This window comes from Balaenoptera acutorostrata, chromosome 16 (genome assembly GCF_949987535.1).
Source record: "Balaenoptera acutorostrata chromosome 16, mBalAcu1.1, whole genome shotgun sequence".
Classification (NCBI taxonomy): Eukaryota; Metazoa; Chordata; class Mammalia; order Artiodactyla; family Balaenopteridae; genus Balaenoptera; species Balaenoptera acutorostrata.
Window position 1 is genome coordinate 46,015,502 of NC_080079.1, and position 19,417 is coordinate 46,034,918.

A 19,417-nucleotide genomic window follows, 5' to 3' on the forward strand; every position below is an offset into this window, starting at 1 on the left:
GTAGGGCTGGATGAGGGAATTCATGTTACACCTAAAAGCAACAGCTGCTCGGTTCCTGCTGATGGCTGCCATGTGGGAATGTAAGTCCAGGATTGCCAGATAGTTTGGATTTTTCAAGAGAAATAGGAAATATAGATTTATAATAACTTTACTGATTGTAATTCATATAATATACAATCCATCCACTTAAAGTATCTTCACATGGTATATTCACAGAATTGTGTAACCATCACCACAATCTAATTTTAAGGAAATTTTTCAATTTTTTTTTTCATCTATGAATTTTTAACTTTCAGGCCAAGCTAACAACCTTTGCAAAATATCAAGAGCTTGAGATTAAACTCCCCTACTGACACTTAGACTTAGGTCACTGAGCAAAAGGTAATCAATTTCCAAAAGAAAGAAAATATCAAGAACAGGTATTTCCTCCTATAAGGAAAGCAAGTATTAAAATTATCAATCTAATTGGCAAGTATATATTTATGCCCCAAAAGAATTCTTAGTTATATCAGAGGATTTATAAGAAAAGTGTCTTTTAAAATAAAATTTTATAGGGAATTCCCTGGCGGTTCAGTGGTTAGGACTTGGCGCTTTCACTGCTGTGGCCTGGGTTCAGTCCCTGGTCAGGGAACTAAGATCCCACAAGCCACGCAGCACGGCCAAAAAAAAAGGAAAAAAAGTACAGAAAAGAAAATTTTACATACAAAAGAACTGAATTACATTTCAGGAAGTCCTCTGTATTCTATATTCTATAAATATAAATATTCTATAAATATATAAGTATATATAAGTATAAAGATAAATACATTTACAAATATATAAATATTCCATAAATATATTTATGTAGTCAGACATATTCTCATAATCTAACACAGTACTTGCTTTCCAGATATTTCCCCACACACTTTGCATAGCTATAGACATTTGGAATTAAAGACAGCAAAATTTCCTACTCATTTTTGTTGTTCAACTTTTCCTTTGAAAGCTTTATATGCCTTATGTAGAAAGTTCAAACAATTTCTCAACCAATTAACCACCAGCTACCAGCCAATATGAACACCTAATCCATCATCTTTCGCCAAGCTACTTTTTACTATCTTGTTCCCTCCATGACTTCAAAGTCTGACCAACAGACAGAGAAAGACAATTGGCTGATGCTTCTAGTCATCAACATGCATTCTCCATGCCCCATCATCAAAGATATTAAGAACTTTGGGAAATCAAAGAATTTGAGAAATCAAAAGGAAATTCCTAACCTGAAATACATGGGTCTGTTCTCTCTTTATGATCTGGTATTTTGTGAGATGTCTACTTCTTTCTGCCCATCTCACATTAGATCATCATCAGCACCCTGAAACTTGAAGGCCAGAGAATTATTAGAAGTTTAATTTCATTTTATCCCCTAAGCCCTTTTCTTCTCCATGACACTCACACTGACAGTTGAAAGAAAATAAGTTTTGTGCAAAAGTCCTTCTAGGGCAAAATTATCCACAGTTCTTAACTGAAAAGTGAACTTTATGACAATGTCTGATCATAAAATTTTGCCAGGGTTAAAACTGGCAGCAAAAAATACTTTTAGTGAGAAATGAATTGACAGCACAATTGCTCCAGTCCTACAATCTTTTGGTGCTCATTTATATTCAGGATAATTTCACTTGTCCATTACATAGATCTTTTTTTAATATATAAATTTATTTATTTAATTTATTTTTGGCTGCATTGGGTCTTTGTTGCTGCGCGCGGTCTTTCTCTAGTTGTGGCAAGCGGGGACTACTCTTTGTTGCAGTGCATGGGCTTCTCATTGCAGTGGCTTCTTTTGTTGCGGAGCACGGGCTCTAGGCACGCGGGCTTCAGTAGTTGCGGCACGCGGACTCTAGAGTGCAGGCTCAGTAGTTGTGGCGCACGGGCTTAGTTGCTCCGCGGCACGTGGGATCTTCCTGGACCAGGGCTCAAACCCGTGTCCCCTGCATTGGCAGGCGGATTCTTAACCACTGCACCACCAGGGAAATCCCTACATAGATATTTTGATCCTTAAGACCCAAAGGGGAGAAAAACGGAAACTGGGACTCTGGCATCTGCCCAGCAATTTTCATCTTATTTTAGTCCTAAAAGTGTCATAATTTGACAAGTAGCTCCAGAAGAGCTACTGTTGTACTTTTTGAATTGATGTGATGAATTGGTATTATATTTCTAACATATTGATTTATTTCAATTATTTTTCCTTTATTTTCTTCTAAACTGTTCTGACCACAGATATAAACAGGAGAACATTAATGTTCAAATTCACACGAGAGGTTGATGTTCAAACAGAGAGGCCAAAGTGAGAAGACCTATGAACTTTATCGTTTCTCAGGTGATCTGGGAACATGTTAGAAATGCAGATTCATAGGCCCCACCCTCCCGAGGCCTACTAAATAGGAATCTGCATTGTAACAATTCCCCAGAATTCCCTCAGCTGATTGAAATATACATTAAAGTGTGAGAAGCACTGCTCTAAGCCACTTAATTGATACATGCTCTTTGTCATAATATGTAGTTTTCAATATTGAAAGTCAGTAAGGAATATACATTAAGTTGTTTTCACAATCATCATGCTGGGTTACATAAAATCAAAGATTTTTATAGTTGGAAAAAATTAGAGAATATTAAGTCTAGGTATCTATTTATTCATGCAAAAACAAAGCAATACAAAACTTAATTGAGGCCCAGAGATGGCAAGTGATTTGCTGACAGCAACACAGCATTTTAGTGGTAGAGCAAGGACAGGACGCCACGCCCACTGATTCACAATCTAGTACTATTTCTACCCCCATGCTGCTTTCCACCAAGCAGATCAAACATGGGCATTTATAACAAGAACCAAAAAAAGGGCTAATATTGATCAATTCCTTACTACATATCAATCTGTTACTTGCTCTACATGTATATTCTCATTTAATCTTGATAATAACAGTACAGTAGAGGTAAAATTATCACTTTCATTTTACAAATGAGAATACTGAGGCTTAAAGAGAATGAATTATGAGTCCAAGATCACACATCTAGAAATGGTAAGTTACCTTTTCAGAATGACAGACTAGTCCCCTCTGGCCACCATGTCATGAATGTCACACTTTTTATAAGGCAAGTGTTCATTCTCCATTAATCTTTAATCCACAATACCCAACACACTCACTAATAGAATTTATCATAATTTACTCTAAACAAGTGTGCTGTTTCACCCACAAGTAACATAGCCTTACTGCATTTGATTCCATTGCAATTACTTCCAGAGATAAACAACAGAGAATTTAAACTCAAGTAAATAACAGTGGTCCCCCCTTATCCTTGGGGGATACATTCTAAGACCCCCAGTAGATGCCTGAAGCCACAGAGAGCACTATATCTTTTCCTATACATACATATCCATGATAAAATTTAATTTATAAAGTAGATTATAAATATATATACATAAATATATTAAAATATATAATATATAAATAAGTAAACATAAGATTAACAATAATAATAAAATAGAACAATTATAACAATATACTGTAATAAAAGTTATGTGAATGTGGTCTCTCTCTCTTTCTCTCTCAAAATATCTTATTGTACTGTACTCACCATTCTTCTTGTGATGATGTGAGATAAAATGCCTACATGATGAGATGAAGTAAGTTGAATGGTTTAGGCATTGTGATGTAGTATTAGGCTATTATCGACCATCCAATGATATGTCAGGAGGAAGATCATCTGCTTGGGGTGATCCTGGATCACTGAGCCATAATGATGTCCCTAGCTGGATCTCAGCAGCAGACAATGTCCACAGTTGGGGATTCCAGGCAGGACAGAGCAGGATGGTGAGGGATTTCATTGTGGCACTCAGAATAGCATGCAGTTTAAAACTAATGAATTATTTATATCTAGAATTTTCCATTTAATATTTTTTGACCATGGTTGGCTACAGATAACTAAAACCGCAGAAAGCGAAATCATGTATAAGAGGGGATTGCTGTACGTCTGTACAGATCTGTTTTTTTCAGGAACCCATTACTTCACATTTCTAGGCAAAGGAATCAATGCAGCATCATACAAGGTGTTTGTGACTCTAACAGACAGCCACACCTGTTTTATAAAGCATTGATTCTAATTTTTTTTTAACTTGTGTAAATGATTACAGCCAACATCTTTGTAATGCCAGATTCATTTTCTTGGAAATATCACTTCACACTCATTTTAAGACTCAAATAAAACAGGCCACAAGAGCTTCATGCAAGGGGAAATGTGGTAACTCCTGTGTTGGGAAGAGGGGACGAGGAAGATGTGCTCCTAAATCAGATGATTCACATGGATTCGCTCCCCTGGATATTAAGAAACATGGCACTAGTGGCCTAGACATAAAAGGCAAAAAGACAGTGTCTCATCCTAGATTTGGTACTGACTTCCACTCCTTAAAGGAGACTGCTCATGATCCACTGCACTGGCATTTTCATGAATCATTCCATTATCTATGAACTTCCAATTTACCAGGCCATTAGTGTATTTGCTGCCTCAGAAATTTGGACTTCTGCACAAAAAGAAAGAGTATGTTACAAAGTAATAACGTCTTATACAGTGTTCTAGAATTCATCATAAATATTTATGTGTGTACCATACACAAAAAGTCTGTGATGGCATTAACAATGATTATGATTAAAAGTGCCTGATAAAGGCGGGGGGTGGGGGGTGGAAATTTAGGAGAAAACACCATACACTCTTAGCATGAGACTGGACCTTTTTAAAGGCCCTACCTAGTCCCCAAATCCCTTCTGTGTAATCACTGTTGGAATAGTCCTAGCTCCAGGTGTCTCTCAGCTCATGTAATTATTGAACAGCTCCAATGCTTAGAAATGTTTTGTCTTACTATTTGAGAAATCCTTTTAATGGGACATGAGATCATCTGTAGCAAACAACAATGTTTTCTTCTTATGGAAAGCAATGATTATCATCTAGTCTTAAAAGAGATATCAAAAATCCATGTGCCCCTTCACAGAAGATAGACCACATATCTGCAAAAACTGAAATACATACCATCTGCAAATCCTCTGCTTAAAGCCCCCCCTTTTTAAGAAAGTATGTATGCTATACTTTCATATTCCTGCAAAAGAACAGAGAGAAAAGTATACTATAGTTTCCCAGATGGGGATTGTGTTCCATGTCATTATGGACACACAATTTCCACCCTGAATGAAACAATACAAGAGTTCAGTACCTTTCACCCCCACCCCTGGAAATTGATGGTGTTAGGGAGGGGGATATTTCCCCCTCTACCCCTCTAGAGTTCTTCTGGTTGGACTAAAAATAAAAGTGACACAAGACAGATTAACAGGAGAAAAAGAAACACATTTAATTTTTGCACACAGAGATCTCATAGAAAGGGACCTAAGAATGGCCAAAGCAGGAAGCTTTTATAATTTTTACACAAAGAAACAATAAATATGTGAATAATTTTCAGAAAAAAAGAAACCTATGTTTGAGTGCTTAATTAGTAAGGAATTTAAGAAAAGTTTGGGCTTCGGTAGTAAATTAGTAAAGAAGTAACAAGGTTTGCTTCTCAGCCCTGAATTTCCTGTATCTGTTGATAATGATGTCTTTCTACCCCCCATTACAGGGAAGACCCCTTTCATATGGGAGATTTATTTCCTGCTTTCAGTGAGACAGAGAGGAAGGTCAAAATGTCCTCTTCCATTGGCTGTTTCCTAAGTAACTTTAAATCAAAGTAATCAATATGCTATTGAGACATATTTTGGGGTGGCGAGCCCCGTCCCCAACTCTGATCAATGGTAAAACAGGGTGGCAGGGAGTTTGCTTCACATGGTCACTCAGAGACCTAGACTGATGGAAGAGTCACCATCCAGAAAATATAATCTGATCACCAGATGGAGAAGATGACGTTGGAGGGTCTCAGACCAGGAATGAAATAGTGCAGCCTGGAAGTGACACACACCCCTTCCTCTCCGGGTTCATTGATCAGAACTACTCACATGGATTACACAGCTGCAAAGAGGCTGAAAAATGCACTTCTCCAAGTTCTTGGAAAAGGAGAACTGGATATTGGTGAGCTCTGGTAATGGCTGCTTCAGGTCTCTCTGGTATCTTTCCTTTTTTAAATTAAACATCCATAATTCCATCAACTGATTTTCTTATGACATGGTTTCCACAGCCCTCATCTTTCTGATTGCCCATTTGAGAATTCCCTCCAGGATGACACAATTGTGGTCATCAGCACACTGGACTGTCTCCCTGTTCTGCATCTATTCCCAGGTTTGCCAATTTTTGCGAATGTGCTTACCTCCCTATCACGGCACACTTTCCCTGCCCTTCTATAAGTGAGCAGGTTTCTGGTCCCATGCACACTCTCCATGATAACCTTCAGTCCAGTTGATTTTTGTGAGTGTTTTTTCAAATTTCCTTGACCTAAAATATATTTTTTAACATTAATATTTTAATCGCAACTCTTACACCAAATCTGAATACAGGCAAATTACTTCGTGACTCTGGGAAATATTTTTTTCATCGATAAACAAATGGTTGGACCAGAAATCTTACAGCCCATTGTAACTCTAGAAGTGTAATATGCTCTGAGTTTTGCTAGACATTTTCTTCTGAAGAGTGACAAACTTCACAGACAGAACTGTACCGATGCTGTGATGACAAAGAAAATGAAGCATGAAGAGATGAAGGGGTTTTCCAAATTGTTTTACATAGTCCATTATAGAATGGGGAAGAATCCCACCCCACCTATATTCCTGCTAGAAAAATAGCACTTCCTCCTCTTGCCAGACCCTGCAATGGTCCACGTGCCACCTAATAGTAATAACTGTTTAACCTTGGCTAATGCCACCTATCAATTCACATTACTTTGGCCTGTTAGCTTCACAAAACCTCACAAGGTTAACTATGCAATAATTCAATGACATTTATCTAAGGATCAAAATATTATTAGGCCACATACAGAAAATAATACAGATGTCATACACTTGTTAGAGCTATTCAGCTAAAATAGAAAATTTATAGCTGTATTGCTCTGCCTCCTCTTATGTAAACTATTTATCCTAGACAACCACTGTTCTCAGACTAATGCCATTCAATCTTATCTCAAAGGGTTGACAGTGGTGCCCCTCCTCCCTTACTAGGGTCCTACCTGATAATCACACAATATTCCAGAAGGACCTCTTATATTAAGTCACCAGAAGCCATTTTACGGGTTTCAGTGAGCTACCTTCCTTTCAATATGAGAGAGGACATCAGTTTTACTCCACCATATAAAAAAAACCATAGCATATACTCTAAAGCTCAAATGAGTAGATAGCTTAAATGCATTTCAATACACTACATTTCAATACAATGCATTACAATAGCTTAATGTATTCCTTGTTAAGAAATTTTTTAAGTCTATAAATAAACCCTATGCCTGAGATGCCTGGCCAACCACTGATGCCCCAGGGAAAATGGGAGTTGTTTTTAGGAAGCAATTAAACTGATTGTTGTATTTCTGCCTTCTCGCCTCTGTTCTCTTCACTTTAAACTAACATTCCTTTGCAAAGTAATCTTTCCCTAAGGCACATCTAAACATATCAAATAATTGTCTTATACTTCACTGTAAGAATAAACAAGCTTGTTGTTGGTCTAAGCTTAAGAGGGTCACATCTTTCTCTATCTCTAGTGGCAATGAAACCACTTTGAGCTGAGTATTTTTTTTAAGGGCTTTCCTCAGGCCCTTCATGGGTGAAAACATGAGTTATGTAGAGACGTCAATCATTACAAGGGCCTCTTGCTACTCATCCAGCAAGCAAAAGTCTTTCTGAAACCAATTATCCCCTTCCAGGGGAATGGACAAACATTCTTTGCCAACCTGGGCAGAAAAAAGTCCTTAATTATAATTTATACCAATTGATAAAGCAACAGTGGCTTGCATATTATAGGTCTTCGATAAGTATCTGTAGATATGTTGGCTGAAGAGTGTTTATTCAGTACCTACTATGTTTCCAGGACGAGAAAAAATTAATTTAAAAGTATAAGACATGGCATGTGGTTTCAAATAATTTATAGTACATCTGGGGAGAGCAATGACATATTTAATATAATTGGAAACCAATATCAGAAAAATGCACACTTTAAAAGACTTGTATTATAGATTTTAAGTTCTTTGTAGACTTTGGAAAAGGAAAAACAAACATAAGCTAGGATAAACACTAAAGACTTTGTGGAAGAAGTGGATATGGAGCTTCTGTTTGTTTATACTGGGTTACAATACTAGAGTAAACAAATAACCAAAATTTTCAGTGGCTTACCACACATTTATTTTTGATTCACATACATGATACCTGGAGTTGGCTTCAGCTCTGCTCCGTGTCTTCTTCATTCAAGGATTCAGGCTAAAGGAGCAGCCTCATTTTAATCTGTTGGCACAGAGAAGTAATAGAGCTATTATAGCTCTATTATAGAGCTATTATAGCTCTATTATAGAGCTATAATTCAAATAATGAAAGTAATAGAAAGTAATAGAAATAATGAAACCACACAATGGCTCTTGAAGCTTCTGCTTGGTCATGGTGTATATTACTTCCACCCACATTCCATTGGCTAACGCAAGTCATATGAACAAGCCTGCCATCTATGGGGTAGAAAGTATAGTTTTCCTATTGGGAAGAGCACAGCAAATCACTTAGTAACCAACAAGGATATAAAATCCTCTTAGAGTGAAGGTGGCATATAATACAACAATAATACATTACTGTAATATAACAATACAATAATACAATCTACTAAGAGCTTTACCATAAAGTAGGTTTGGAATGTGACTTGGCAGAAAGAAGAATGGGGAGTCTTTCTGGATGTACAAACAGCAGAAATATCTGGATCAAAAGGTATGTCTATATTGATTTTATTTGAAACTTCCAAAGGGCCCTCCAAAAATGTTGTAATAATTTACATTCCAACCAACAGTGTATGAAAGGATCTTACAACCCTATTATTATAGAAAAGATCTATTCAACTCATATTATCAATTGCTTGATATGCCAGTTAGTAAGGTAGGATAATTCATGTTCTCATTTTCGTTCCTCTTATTATAAGTAAGGATGAACCTTTTTTCATATATTTTAGGCTATTTTTCCTATTTATATGCTTTTAAAACAATAACATTTTAGTATATAGAGAGAATTTATACAGCCTGTTAAAATTCATTATAACCTGCTCGGATTTAGGTCTCAGCTAAAGTGAAATGGTTAAGGATTGTTGTTTGCATGGTATCTGTCAGAATTCATTTTGGTTTTTTATTTAAGATACTTTAAGATACCAGTCCACACACACTCAACTTACCAGATAAGGCATGAAATTGTCTAGGAGGAAAGAGCACAGATTTTAAAATGCTGAATTCTGGCCATAAACATAGTATACCTAATCGTTTAGAGGGCCAGCATTTAGCCCACTACACAGGGTGATCACCTTTTCTGTCCTGATTTACTCCTCTGGGAATCCTCCAATTCCTTCAGGCTGAACCCTACCAAAACATAGATTATTTTTCAAAATCTGTAACATTCACATATTTTTCATACACTTTTCTTCACTACTAGATGGAAGGTCTATGATGGCAAGCTGTGTTCTGTCCTGTTTACCATGAATCATTAGTGCCAAGTACAGTGCCTGGTCCAAATAGGTGTCCAGTGAATTTTTGTTGAGGAAGATAATGGATGAATGAACACAAGAGTCTGCAACAAAAGTAAACTACAAATAAATTTTCATAGATTGTTTGATCATTTAATACACCAACAAGAGTACTGAAAGGCTTCAGTCAGACTTATGACTTGCTTAAAGATAAAAATATAAACTAGTTTGGACAAAACTTGCATTGCAGTTTTCATTTTTCATTTCTACCTTAACATACATCAAGGAGTAGCTGAACCAACTCTGAGGTCATACTTATTCCACAATAACCAAGTGCATGTCAGAGCCCAGTTTAAATCTAAATGTTCAGGTTTTACTAACTAAAAAATGAAATTAACTGAGTATTAAGCAACTATTATATTTCTGTTGCATGATAGAGACATAACATTGAAGGACCAGATTCAATTCCATTAAAAAATATATTGTGTCAGAGGTCCCCCAAGACCACCCCTAGTTTCAATGATTCACTAGGAAGACTCACAGGACGCAGCATAGAGTCATACTATACTCAGTCATACTCAGTCATGACTGAGAGGATCAAAGCAAAATCAGCAAAGGGAAAAGGTGCATGGGGCAAAGTTCAGAGGAAATTAGGTACAGCCTTCCAAGGGTCTTCTCCCAGTGGAGTTTCACAAGATAAGACCTACTTTCCCAACAATTATTAAGGACAAAACATGTGGAATGTTGTCTGCCAGGGGCGCTCATCAGAGACTCAGTGCCGAGGTTTTCACTGGAGGTTGATCACACAGGCACACACTGCCTCGCACATACCAAAAATTTCAGACTCCCAGAAGAAAGCAGATGTTCATCATAAACCATATTGTTTACACAGTTTAGTCACAGTGAGCCACTTTATTAGGGTGATGGGAACCCTCTCAAATTCCAAGTTCCCAGATACCAACCAAGGGTCAACCTTGTAAGCAGGCCTTTCAAAGGCTACTAGTCAGGCCTGCTACATTAACTTTTTTCTGCAAGGCAATGGAAATTTCCATAAGTATCTAGAATCCTCTTCCTTCACATACTAGATGATGTGTATTTGATTTTCCAGGTGTTCCTGAAGCTTTGAGTCTTGCACGTATTTTGAGAATGATTGCCTAATGCTAATAAACAAACAGGGAAGTATTCATACGAAAATGCTTATGACAAAACTAGTTAGCATTAAAATACTGACAAATTTTATGTTGAGTTACAGAAATAAATTTATGTGGCATCAAGAAAGATAAATATAAAAAAAAGAAAGATAAATATTATCATGCATTAATAGGTAGCTCTGAAATATGTGCCAATTTAAATTCAATAATGTGCAAATGTTTTGTTTAAAGTGATATATTTTATACTAGATGTTTGAGGAAACGTTTAAGAAAATAAATATTTATGTTATGAACAAGAAAGCATAAAAAAAAGCAAAATCTAATCTTTAGATTATAAAAGCTAAAGTGTTGAACAGATAATTCAGCTTAAACACATTTACTTACACAGGTATAACTTACATTATCGTATACACTTGGTACATAATTTAGGCACATGATTTACACATTTTATTATTAATCTTCCTCGCTACACCTTCTTTTACAATATTTATTTGTCTCACAAATTCCAAATTTATAATTCATAAAACCTGGGCAACCTTTACCTTTGTGCTAGCTATGCAAAATAAAAAAGAAAAATAAGTAAATCAATAATATCAGCAAGATTAAAGGTGAGCATTTAGCTACCTAACAGAACACACTGTCTTGTTAGTTTGTTCAGCATTTCCTAAGCAATTACTGTATGTCAGGAACTATGCTAAGGACTGGAGAAAAATACTGAATAAAACAGATTCACCCCTAAAAGACTTAACCTCTAATGGAGGAAATAGGCTCTTGAACAAATTTACTAAGTGTGATACTGCTTCAACAGAGGTGTGAGCAAGGCATTAAGTAAACTCTGAAAGAAGAGAGGGGTAACAGAATCAGGCAAAGGAAGACTTGGTAAAGCAGATAAGATTTGAGTCCTGAACCATAAGAAGCTTGGGTGGCAGACAGAAGAAGGAATAGCATGTCGAATGCACAGAAAAGTTCCTCACAGGTAGAAGACGAGCTTCCTGAGGGCAGGGCTGGTTTGTCCTGCTCCTTGCTCCCAATCAAGCCCAGTGCCAGGAGCTGGGTGTCCCACCAGCTGTACAGGCTTTCCCCTTCCTTCTCGGGCCCTCCAGTGTCCCAGCTACCATGGGTCAAGGAAGTGTTGCTACACAGCAATTTGATGTCTTTATCTGTCGGGCCCTCAGGTGTTTCATGGTTCAAAATCCAGTTTTAATTAGAATTTCTTGGCTTGGAGATTTCAGTACCATGTGGGTGGGTATTATTAAGCAAACTGCCCCTGTAACAGATGGGGCTTTGATTTCTGTGGGTAAACTTCTTTCTCTATTGTTCTACCCAGATTCCTGATCAGAGACTTGCTTCCAGGAGTCAGAATGGTAGTTTTTTCTATTATTCATAGACTAGTTCCCATAATATGCATGGGTCTCAGTAAGTAGAAACAATACCATTTAATTGGCTTTGACCTACAAATTACTCATCATTGTTGTCTATTCTTAGAACACAAACTCTATTAAAGATTTTGTTAGGATATTTCTGGCTAACACGAGAATTTTAAAGATACAAGTCCACACTTATTTTTTAAAAGTTTTCTTTGTTAATTTAGCTGCAATATTCCCCCATTAATTAACTCCCATTAACTAGTGGAATTGGCCATGCACTTTTGCTCTACCTACTCAGAGAGGCTGCTGTGGGCATAGTGTTACCCAGTAGTGGAGAAATGTTATACTAATAACTATCATCTTTAAGTACTTAGTAAATACTAGGCACAGAACTAAACACTTGACATGTATTGTTTTACTCAACCTTCATAACGACTCTATATTCTAGGTTCTTTTAAAATCCTCATTTTACAGAGACTTAACAGTTAAGTGAATTGCCTAAGGTCACAAGCTGAGTGTCAGAGCTAAAATTCCAATGTAGATTTGTTTGACTGCTAAGCCCAAACAATTAAACACTGTACTCTATGGCCTTTCAATATGAATACAGAGAATTGAAAAAAAAACAAACCTGTAAGTAGATTATCAGTCCGAGAATTCCCTGGCGGTCCAGTGGTTAGGACTCCTCGCTTCCACTGCAGGGGGCATGGGTTCCACGATCCCTGGTGGGGTAACTAAGATCCCACATGCCTCGAGGCAAAAAAAAAAAAAGAGGAAAGATATCAGTTCTTCCACACTGTGATAATATTATCTGTGTTAGCACACCGGGCAAGTATAGATATCCAGCAAATATCGGATGGATAAATAATTTTAATTGTCTTCTTAACAACAAATACTGCATGGTGGCAACGTTATGTGGAATCAAAAAAAAAAAAAGGCAAACTCACAGAACAGAGTAAAATGATGATTGTCAGGGGTTGGGGGGATGAGGGAAATGGGAAGAGGTTGATCAAAGGGTACAAACTTTCAGTTACAAGCTGAATAAGGTCTGAGGATCTAATGTATAACACGGTGACCATAGTTGATAACATTGTATTGTGTAACTGAAATTTGCTAAGAGCTGGAACTTGTGTTCTCACTAACCCCCAGACAAAAGTAAATATGTGAGGTGGTGTTAATAAACTCAATTGTTGGAATCCTTTCACAATATATACATATATCAAATCATCACATTGTACACTTTAAATATATTATCATTTTATTTGGCAACTATACCTCAATAAATCTGGAAAAAACTCTCTTATAGTCTGGTTCACATTATTAATTTATTTGTATTTTTTATAATGCATAGTCATATTGAGTGGTGAAATGAAAACAGGGCTCAAAATTCCACTCCGTCCATTTGCTTCATTCCTTCATTTTCATTTCAGAGGGTGGAGAAAGTGGAGGGAAAATGATAAGAAGCTGGGAATTATTCACATCAGTTTTGCTGAATTTCATGCTGGTAGACCATTTAGTCTAACTCCCCAGAAGCAGTCTCAGTCATTGTTATTTTAAAGAAAAAAGTTGAAACATGACATCAGAGATGGGACTATTCCCATCTGGTGTTACTGCCTGGGTCTTTGAATTGAACTGAGATCCTTCTGTAAGAATGGTCCCCAGTGCCCTCCTTATAAGAATGATATGTATCTTTATTTAAAAAGTCATCCCTGTCCCTTCCTCTATGGCAAGAGTGAATTTCCTGGATATTCATTACAAAAGCTGTGATCAATTTGGTTTGAAACTTCTTCACATAAATATGCCCAAATGCATTGTATTTACTGCTCTGAGACAACAATATTGCTGTTATAGAACTGTTTTCTCCAATGAAATCGACATTTTTTTCCCCTGATGATTAATAGCTTCAGGCACCAGAAACAGTAAAGAAAAAAGTAGCTCCTGAAACTCAGCTGGCAAGCAGCTATTTCAGTGGAGGATGCAGGGGGAGAAACTAGGGGCTAGCCTTGGTTCAGAGGTGACCTACATCTATGAGCCACTCTGCCCAGTGAGAAGAATCTGGAGGCAAAAATGGTGCCCTCAGCCAACTCTCTTCTTACTGAGTAAAGTAAGAAACTGTGAGTGGTGTACATTTCCAGCAATAAAGAATGAGAGTTGAAAGATGAGGCCATGGAAGAATATTTCCTTCAAGTCAATAGTCTTTTTAAAGTGGATTTGGAGTTGTTAAAATCAGAAGTGACTGATGGTCTTATTTTCTTAAGATAATTCATTATAAAGCACATTAATTCAGAATTCATTATAAGCACAATTAAAGGCAATTAATGGCTCCCACGATATAGATGAGCACAAGAAGTATGCTTAAAACTCATGCTCATTTTTTTATTAAACAATGAGCGGTTGCGTAGGTGACTGCCAAACCATCACAAGGTTATGGTGAAAACCCAGGTGGCAAGAAGGCAAGAAGTTAACCCGAAGAACCACATGAAATCTTGCTGCCTCCTTAATCTTCCTCACTGTAAGCCAACCTACAGTCTTGCAGACAGAGGTATCTCCCTCGTCTTCGCACTTGGCCATTCTCCTTAGATCACTTTATAGCTCATTCATGAACACAGAACAGCATAGTGGTTAAGAGACGGGCTCAGGAGCCAGACTGCCTGGGTTGAAACCTGCCTCAGCTTTTTGGTCTAAGCAATTTACTCAGCCTCTCTGGGGATTATACCTACTCTAGGGTTACTGTAAAGACTAAATGAGTTTCTTATATGTCGAGGATTCAGAATAATGTATGGCACACAGTGACTGGTGGTTGTTGCTGCTAGGGGTGTGTCGTTGTTGTTGTTCTTTCAAATCAAACACACCCTCTGAGCCACGGATTACAAAGTCTTAACCTTCCCCTCCACTTACCTTGATCTTCTAGTACGCTCTACCTTAGTAGTTTTCAAAGCAGGAGTCCAGGGAGAGAGCACACGTGAGAATACCCTAGAGTACTCTTGGCAAACACTCATTTTGTGTCCTCATTCCAGACTGTATGAATCAGAATCTCAAGAAATAAAATAATCTCAGGAGGCATTTGCTGCCCTTACGCATCTTGAAAAATCTCTTCTAGTTAACTGCCAGTTAACAATAAATGTGACTTGTATTCAACTGACAACCCTAAGACTTTGAACAAATAATCCTTTCATAAGGAACAGTTTATCCTCTCATCTTAAGAAACCAGGCATGGACTTCCCTGGTGGCGCAGTGGTTAAGAATTCAGGGGACACGGGTTCAAGCCCTGGTCCGGGAAGATCCCACATGCTGCGGAGCAGCTAAGCCCAGGTGCCACAACTACTGAAGCCCGCGCACCTAGAGCCCGTGCTCCGCAGCAAGAGAAGGCACCGCAATAAGCCCGCGCACCGCAGTGAAGAGTAGCCCCCGCTCGCCTCAACTAGAGAAAGCCTGCGCGCAGCAACGAAGACACAATGCAGCCAAAAATAAATAAATACATTTATTAAAAAAAAAAAAAAAGAAAGAAACCAGGCACAAGCCTCATTTGAGATGCTATTAGGCATCACTACTTCTGTGAAATTATCCGAAATGTAACTCATTTCTACCAACTGCTTCTTCTACTCTGATTCCCAGGCATTCCTGTTCTATTAAAGCTCACTGAGTATGCACTATAAATTTTACACGCTATAAACTTTTCCTGTGGCCGTCAGGGTTGGCAAACTCAAATGCCCATGGGAGCCAGGCCATTTCCAGTCATGGAAATGAGTGAAATGTAACACCCAGGTGTGAGATGATAAATGGCACATGACCCTCAGCTTCAGTATCAGACACACAATAGGGATTGGCAGGAACTGTGGCACAGTGGAGAGCACATGAGGCATTTGTAGGGCATTATACAGCTGCAACACTAGAAAAAGAGCAGGCCCAGTGTTGCCCAGAAATTCTAATTTTTCAATAGGAACTAGAAATCTGGAATGTTACATGAATTTTTGCATTATTAACAACAAAATCAAGTTTTAAATCCTGTATGGGTGAACAACATAGATCCAACGGTGCCTATCTGCTGGCAAAAATCAGACTTGGGGCTAGCAATTATAATCTCTGCTTTAAATATTCTTGCTCTTCCTAGCAGAATGCGAGATGTTGAAGGGTTCCCTGGATGCCTTCTTCACAACCATCCTCACACTACACATCATTGTTTAATATGTCTTGTCCCTGCTAAACTGTAAGCTCCATGAGAAAACACAACTTCTGTCTTGTCCGCCAGGCACAGAAAAGGTGCTTGATAAATATCTGTGGACTGTCTGATTGAAGGCAGGGCCTCATCTCTAGCTTCCTTTGTTAACTCAAAAGTACCTGACATCATGTTCTGCTTATACTGACACTAGAGGGTATAGGTAGTTAATTATTCCACCTGGCTAATGTCCAGATTGAATGTACATGGGATAGTAACTAACAATGTCTACTGGAGATTACAAAACAAACTTTCAACTACAAAAGCAAAAAAAAGGAAACTAGGGGAATTTGAACAAATCCTTGGAAAATAAGGTCAAAGTTAATCTACTTTAGGTTTGACTTTCCTTGGTATACCAGGAAATCTTGGGCAGTCCTGTCTCCGCAGAAAGAGCCTTACCATTTTCTATATGACAGTCTTTCCTTCCTCTGGAAATTAGTTCTGTCACCAAGAGTACAGGGTACCATGGGGCTTGCATGGTCCTTTCCTAAGAGACAATATACATAAAAGAAGAAAATTAAATGATAAGAAGTTCTTCATTCTTTATATCATGAGAATCTTTTGCATTTTTGCTGCTTTGCAAAATTCTATAAAGCCTGCCTCTCGGTGCATGACATGAGGGATGCAGAGTTGTAACTGAATGTCAGTCATCTTCGGTGTAAAACAGGGAGTCAGGTAATCCTTGGCCCCAGGGAAGCAGTAGGTTATACAAACAAAGTTAAGATTAGGAGTAAAGGGAGAAAGGATGGGGATAAGTTTGGCCTTTTGAAAACTATGTTGCACACCTGAAACTAATATTGTAAATCAACTATACGTCAATTTAAAAAAAAAACACTCCACAGAACAAAACCTCACAATTAGAGAACTGACAAAGCCGTTGAGTTTATATGTGATTACTAATTAATATTGAAAACCTCTCTTGATTAATGTCTCCCTTAGATTGCTAATTTACAAAAAGAACTATTATTTAATTTGGGACCCGACAAGAAAAGAAAGGACGTCTCCTCCTCTGATATTTCGTCAGGGATCTTCCGAAAATTTGGCATTTCCTCCGGCCATAGAGACACAAGATGATGATGATGGCAACTAACATTTATTTAGAATTTACTATGTCATTTAATTCTCACAACACCTCTGTGAGATGGTATCAATCCTAGTGCACCTGTGCTCTTAACCACTCCATTCTACTATAGTTCCTCTGTGTGAATAAAAGAAAAGAACTCTGTTAAGAATCTGCTTGGGGCTTCCCTGGTGGCACAGTGGTTAAGAATCCGCCTGCCAATGCAGGGGACACCGTTGAGCCCTGGTCCGGGAAGATCCCACATGCCGCGGAGCAACTAAGCCCGTGCACCACAACTACTGATCCTGAGCTCTAGAGCCCACGAGCCACAACTACTGAGCCCACGTGCCACAACTACTGAAGCCCGCGAGCCTAGAACCCGTGCTCCGCAGCAAGAGAAGCCACCACAATGAGAAGCCCACACACCGCAACGAAGAGTAGCCCCCGCTCACCGCAACTAGAGAAAGCCCACGCGAAGCAATGAAGACCCAATGCAGCCAAAAATAAATAAATAAATACATAAAATTTATTTAAAAAAAAAAAGAATCTGCTTGAAGAACAGGGTCAATATCCATGTTGCCCCAACAACATGGATACAGTGGTGTCAACATGTAAATCAACGTATTTTACAGACCTATTTTTACAAACCTATTTGTTTTTTTCGTTGGAGACACTGCACTGGTGTTAAATATTGAATTTAGACCTTTGCTAATAAGGAGAACACATACCTTGAAAGGAAAGCATGTTTTCCTCAATTCTGCGTTTTTGCAGTCCCCTTGAGCATTGTAGGAAACTCGCTGTAAATATTAGGTCTTATATTAGTTTTCTATTGCTGTGTAAAAAATCACTACAAATTTAACAGGTTTAAGCACAAAAAGAGCTCACAGTTCTGTAGATCAGAAGTCCCGCACCATATGACTGGATTCTCTGCTTGCGGTCTCACAAAGCTCAAACCAAGGTGTTGCAGAGCTACATCCCTTTCCAGAGACTCTGGAGAAGGATCTGCTTCCAAGCTCGTTCAGGTTGTTGGTAGAATTCATTTCCTAGCAGTGGTGGGACTGAGGTCCTTGTTTCCTTACTAGCTGTCAGATGGGAGCCACTTTCAACTAGCAGAGGCTGCCCACGCTCCTCTCATGTGGCCCCGTCCATCTTCAGTCAGCACCAGCAAGTCAAACCCTTCTTGGATTTGGAATTTCTCTGACTTCCTCTACTTTTAAAGGAACCTGTGTGATCAGAACGGGCCCACCTGGATTATCTTCCTACTTTGAGGTCAAACAATTTGAGACTATAATTACATCTGTAATTCATGTAACAGCCTCATCCCATCTCCCTATCACTACCTTCATATTCTGTACACCTCGGGACCACTTTCTTCTCCTTCAGTGCAATTTGGTGCCTCTGATCAGTTTCTGCCTTCCCTTCCCCACCTCAGTTTTCTGCATCGTTTTTTGCCCCAATTAGCATCCAACTTTCTGATGACTATACAGCTGTACAAGAATATATGGGGAGAAAGAAATCTTCCTATGGATCCTCCCACACTCTTCCTTTTTCTTTTAGATTCTGTGCACATGGGTAATAACGGTGGATCTGTAGGTGGTTGAGAAGCAGATTAATTTACACATCAAAGGAAAGTGAGACTCCACATATCCTGGGCTTCTTAAACCTCATAGTTAGAGCAGAGGAACCTAAAATAAACAGCAGGTCCGGGTCCTGCAGAAGGAACAGGGAAATAAATAAAGAGGGGCTGAGAAAGCTGGTTCTGGGGATGGGGAATTTGCAAGTGATGAGGGAAGTGGGAACCAGCGACTTCCTTCCTTCCCCATCACTGTTTTCTCCATCCATACAGGCCCAGCCCTGTACTGAGAAATGGGAACTGGGAAGGCAGGCAGGAGTTTTGTTTTCAGGCAACATTAGAGCAGCAACTGCTATTCCCATGAGGAAGCAGGCTAGTGTTAGCATATCCTTTGCCCTTGGGCTCTTAGGAATTTCTTGTCTA